Consider the following 5,884-nt stretch of genomic DNA (forward strand, 5'->3'; position numbering starts at 1 on the left):
ACCTTGGGTTGGGCTTGTGTATGACATTTATAACAATGTTTGTAACAAGTTTGTTTGCAATGACTAGAATGTTGTTGTGTTAGAAATACCGTAGTTTGTACGTTAACAAGCCAAAGATGGTATAGAAAGTGTGTGTGTGTGTGTGAGAGAGAGAGAGAGAGAGAGAAAAACGATGAACTTGATTCATTGAGAAAAGAGAGCAGTTTTTCACTGCAGGTCAGAGAGTCAGTCCACACACACACACACACACACACACACACACACACACACACACACACACACACACACACACTCGTGCGGTGTTTCCTGTCTCAGTTCCTCCACCAGTTTCTGTTAATGGAGTGGTTTACACAACCCCTTGCTGAAATCCACAACATCAATTGTGTGTGTGTGTGTGTGTGTGTGTGTGTGTGTGTGTGTGTGTGTGTGTGTGTGTGTGGGGGGGGGGGGGGGGGGGGGGGGTGATAAAAAAGAGAGAGATTTGGTTCTGCGCATTGTCTACCTTGAAAACTGACTAGTAAAGTATAATGTGTAATCTCCAGACATGAAAAGCACATACAAAAACAACACACACACACACACATATATACAGACACACACACATACAGACACACACACCCTCAAAAAGAGATGGACACATGTACACACGCATACCAACTTCCCCTTTGTTCTGGTTGTTGGTTATTGGCGCCCACCATAGACAGAAATGTGTATAGCAGCCATGTTTGAGTTGGTCAAAGCCAACTATATCTGCCTATTTCACTGAGCAGTTAAACACACACACACTCTCACACACACACACACACACACACATACGCACCAGAAATAGCCTTGATCGTTGGATACATGGAAAATTGCTGAGAAGTGGTGGTTCTGTTGTCTCTGGAAGAAGGAAAGACGAAGCGGTGTGTGTGTGAGTGAGCGTGAGCGAGAGATTTGTAGTGTTTGTGTGTGAGTCATTTTATTTTTACATGTACTGGCTGCCCCCGATTTAATGAATCATGCAAAGGTGTGTGTGTGTGTGTGTGTGTGTAAACACAGCTAAGTTAGTGAGGTGTGTGTTGTTCAATAAGTAAAGTGTGTGTGTGTGTGTGTGTGTGTGTGTTCTCCCCAGACCCTGGTACCTAAGAGTGCTCTGATCGCAGTCCCTGCCACACGTCCCTCCCCCCCGCCTGCGGAACAGTCTGGAAGGTCTTAACCAGGAGATCGAGCGCATCACCATCAGAGATGCTACCGACCGGGATCACACACACACACTCACTGTGAGTTTCTTTGTACCACACATACACACAAACATACACAAACACACAACACAAACACACACACATACTCACCATAAGTCTCCTTGTACCACAAACACACAGAAACACACACACACACACAGACTCATCATGAGACTCCTTGTACCGTGCACCAACCACACACGCACGCACATGTGTTTGTGATGTGTTTGTAATTAAATTATTTTATTTATTATTAAATTCTGAAATCTATAAATTAGAATTATCAAAGACTACTATGGTGTGTGTGTGTGTTTAACATTTCACTACCCCCCCCCCCCCCCCCCCCCCCCCAGGATGTTCCAGACGGGCGTCGTGCCCCCCCCTCCCCACTACCAACACAGCGTCGACACCCAGACACCCTGCAACTATAGCAACAGCAGCAGCCGCTCCCAGTCCGTCTCACCCACCTTCACATCCGTCGCCAGCGACGACAGCCCCTGCCTCCATGGACAACCTGCTGAGTGACGGCCGAGAGAAAGGTGACATACCCACACAAGAGACATACCTGTCTCCCTCACTCACAAGCACATACACGCACACACACTCACACACTCTCACACACACTCACACCACACACTGACACTCACACATACTCAGACTCACACACACACACATGCACACTCTCTCTCTCTCACACACACACACACACACACTCACTCACACAGATGTAACACACTTAGAAACCAATTAACTATTTGCCATATTTTACATCCCTAGATGTTACCCTTTTGTACACATACATACACACACACACACACACACACACACACACACACACACACACACATACATACTGACAAGTGTGTGTTCTGTCCCTAGATGTGTGTTCTGGTTCTCCCTCGTCTCCCAAGCCCAACAACAGCTACATGTTTATGAGGGAGCCTCCAGAGGGCTGCGAGAGAGTCAAGGCCTTTGAGGAGACGCAGTGAGTTCCTCCTCTCTCTCTTCTCCTCTCCTCTCATCCTCCTCTCCTCTCATCCTCTCCTCCTCACCTCCTCTCATCCTCCTCTCCTCTCCTCCTCCTCTCCTCCTCTCATCCTCCTCTCCTCTCATCCTCCTCTCCTCTCCTCTCATCCTCCTCTCATCCTCCTCTCCTCTCATCCTCCTCTCCTCTCCTCCTCACCTCCTCTCATCCTCCTCTCTTCTCCTCTTCTCCTCTCCTCCTCTCATCCTCTCCTCTCCTCTTCTTCTCTCCTCCTCACCTCCTCTCATCCTCCTCTCCTCTCATCCCCCTCTCCTCCCCTCTCATCCTCCTCTATCTTACAGCGCAACTTGGTTTGGCCTAGATGCTACCTAATGTTTTCCAACTGTAATTAATTAAATAATAAATAAAAGGGGGACGATATCTATAATGTCCATAGAAACATTTCAACGCAGTAGTAACGCAAAAGTAGCCTAATGTGAGTTGTTAATCCTCAGAGAGAGAGTAAAGAAGTAATGCCATAAACACCGAGCCACCTGCAGGCGCCAATAGCTACAGACGCTAATAATTTCAGATATAGACCACACACGCATTTTCCAGGGTTCAGCCCGCATGTAATTTCAAAAGTGGACAGACAAAGTCTATGCTATTTGAAGTTAAACAAAACATACCGTATTTGAGTGCGGATCATGACGCTGCTTATCAAAGTAGACGCAGCAGGTCTCTTTCAAAATGTCCTGTTATAATTGCAGCTGCTTCCGATTATGTTGAATATTTAGAAAGTAGCTTACATGACGGCATTTGCGAGCTTCTGGTAGAAACTTGCTAATTAACTAAAGCAAGACTTGAGTGATATCACACAAGGCGCACAGAAGTGAATTAAATGAAATAGGTTAACATGCTTTATTTGAACATTGCAATACCCACCCAACAAACCCAGAGACGGCTTAGTAGATGTTTCGGATAGATGACAGCACCTTGTAACCGATTAATGCAATAAAAGCAGTATCATCATAGCAGTATTATCATATCATTGATAATCGTTCACATTTTACTATACGCTAATGACAACCACAGCCCCTCAGCTGGATTTGCAGAGGAGTCTCCAAAGTACAGGGAGACAGAACGCGAATTACTTGAGTATGAACTTTTTGAAAAGGGAAAAAAGATGAGGACAATGAGTAAAGGGCGAGGCTAGAGTTGGAGGAATTGTCTTATTGCTGTAAAGGAGAACGTGAGAATGACTGCCGCTGACCCACAAGTTAACTAGACTCACAAGTAAGAAGCATAAATCAGCCTTAAACTGCATTAAGATGTCCACACGAAATGCAGCCTCCTTTTTGTCAGAAGTTCGCATCAGCAAATGTGGTTTGGGAAACGGGGACACAGAAAATAAAAATAAACAGGTTAACCTGGTCTATTTGAACATTGCTGTTAATCTTAAGTGATATCATAAACCTTGCGAAAGCTTGGTAGCTTAGGCTACATGTTTCAGGTATATCACGTTGCGCATGATATGATTGAATCTCATGTCGCGCAATAGGCTAAATGTGGTTATCCAACAGATTCATAACTTCAATAATGGCTCACAATTAATATAGGCTAATGGCAACCTGGAAAATAAACGAGCAGTAGGCCTAGGCCGCAGATATATTGAAAATTTGAAGCCATCCCGAGGTGACAGCTGGAGCTGTAGAGTTGGAGTCTCCGATGCACATGAGGACATTGCGCTTAACTCAGGAACTTTACAATACAATCAATCATACCAGACCAGAATAAATGTTACTGGATTTGGCTACATTTCAAATCCACCCCTCCACACATGTTGCATTGATTGAGAATGAACGTCTCAGAATTGAGCGCTGTCTGCTCCCTGGGGGTGTTGCCTGGGCGCTCTGCTGGTGTTTTGCTCATTGGTTTTGACCCATGGGCAGAAAGTTAAGGTATTTCAACAGTGACGCTGCACAAATAGCTTTAGGCTATATTAGATGTGGGCTACTACCGCTATAATGGTTCACACCTCTCCGTTTTTTGCGCGGAGGTTTTTTTTTTCGTGGATGATTTTGTTTATTAAAAGATATTTTGAGGCAAAAGTGAGGGGGCCATTGGCCCCCTGGCCACTGTGCTTCCGGCGCCTATGTCTGTTGAAACAAATTGTTTTAACAAATCCCCCTCCTCTCTCTCTCTCCCCCTCCTCTCCCTCTCTCTGTTCCTCCTCTCCCTCTCTCTCTCCCTCTCCCTCTCTCAGTCTGAAGCCGCAGCATACCCTCCCTCAGGTGTTGTGCCCCGACAGGAACAAGGTGAACTTTGTGCCCAAGAGCGGCTCGGCTTTCTGCCTGCTGCGTCAGCCTCTGCTGCTGCCCGCCGCTCAGGAGCTCAGCCTCAAGGGCCCCACTCTGGGGACCGGCAGTCTCTCCCCGCCCCCCGCCACCTGCCCCTCTTCATCTCCACCACCAGCGTCATCTTCCTCTTCCGTGTCCACGCGTGCCAGCTGTGTCGCCAGTCTGGCCCTCGTCCGCCACGCCGAGGAGAACGACTGTTAGGGGCGCCGTGGCGACCGCATCGCTTGCGTTGCCGTGGTGACACCCCCAGCTCAGCAACACACGATTAAGTTCTCAGCAGACTCGTTTGATTTATTTTCATAGAGGGAAAAGAAAAGAAAAAACAACTTATAAAAAAATATTAAATAATAATATTCCAGCTATTGTAGGTAGACGCTATTGTGTAGCTGATTTGCCGGATTCACCCCAAATCTGTACCGGGCTTGGGCCACTCCTCACCCACTGACTGCTGCTATTAGGTTGTTATTGCATGGTTGTAGAGGTGCCACAGCCTCATGTATACATGGTTAGATGGTGTTTCCCTATGGGGAATCTGTTAGTGAAAGTGTTAACGTTTTTGTGTCCATGCTACTGGGCAGGATTGTGTACGTCTAGACATAGAAACCAGAGGACTTGACCACACATGATGCTCCTTACAATGAGCTAACATTTAACACACACACACACACAACAGAAAGTAAGCTGTAGCTACTAGTTGAACAGTGCTCCCCCCTCCTCTCCTCTGAGCTAGTGAAAGGTCAAGACTTCTCATGAACATATAGCACAGGTGTGTGTGTGTGTGTGTGTGTGTGTGTGTGTCTCAAGCTGACTAATACAGGAGGTGTATCAGTATCAGGGTCAGGAATCGTCCCAAGTCTACTCTCCTCTTCTCTCTCTCTCTCTCTCTCTCTCTCTCTCTCTCTCTCTCTCTCTCTCTCTCTCTCTTGAATGGTGCATGAAAAATAAAGGAGAGGGAGAGAGAGACTTTGTATTTTAAGTTTACTGTAATTACTAGTAAAATGGAAAACCAATAAATATACATTTGAGGGAGAAGCAGAGAGGAAGAGAGCAAGAGATAGTGAGAAAGAAAGATGGAAAGAGAGAGAGCGAGAGACAGTGTGAGATGGTGTGAGAGAGGTCAGATACAGAGAGAATGAGTGGTCAGCTGGCCCTGGGGAGTCAGTCAGACCCGTAGAGGACACTGGGTGGGGAGCTTGCCTTCATTTAGCTCAGCTTTATGATAAAGCTAAACATATAAACCATAGAGATGTGACCGGAAGCCTCTTTCTCTGTGTTTCCTGTCAAACTGAGACTGTTTTTTTTTTATTTTTTTTTTGAATTCTGCACACTTCTCCAAA

The 5,884-nt window shown here is 46.2% G+C and overlaps 1 pseudogene; it reads left to right on the forward strand.

Moving 5' to 3' along the window:
* Positions 1-5,528, forward strand: part of LOC121688376 — a 35,637-nt pseudogene extending 30,109 nt beyond the window's left edge.
* Positions 5,529-5,884: the final 356 nt, after the last annotated feature.

This window comes from Alosa sapidissima, chromosome 2, assembly GCF_018492685.1.
Source record: "Alosa sapidissima isolate fAloSap1 chromosome 2, fAloSap1.pri, whole genome shotgun sequence".
Classification (NCBI taxonomy): Eukaryota; Metazoa; Chordata; class Actinopteri; order Clupeiformes; family Clupeidae; genus Alosa; species Alosa sapidissima.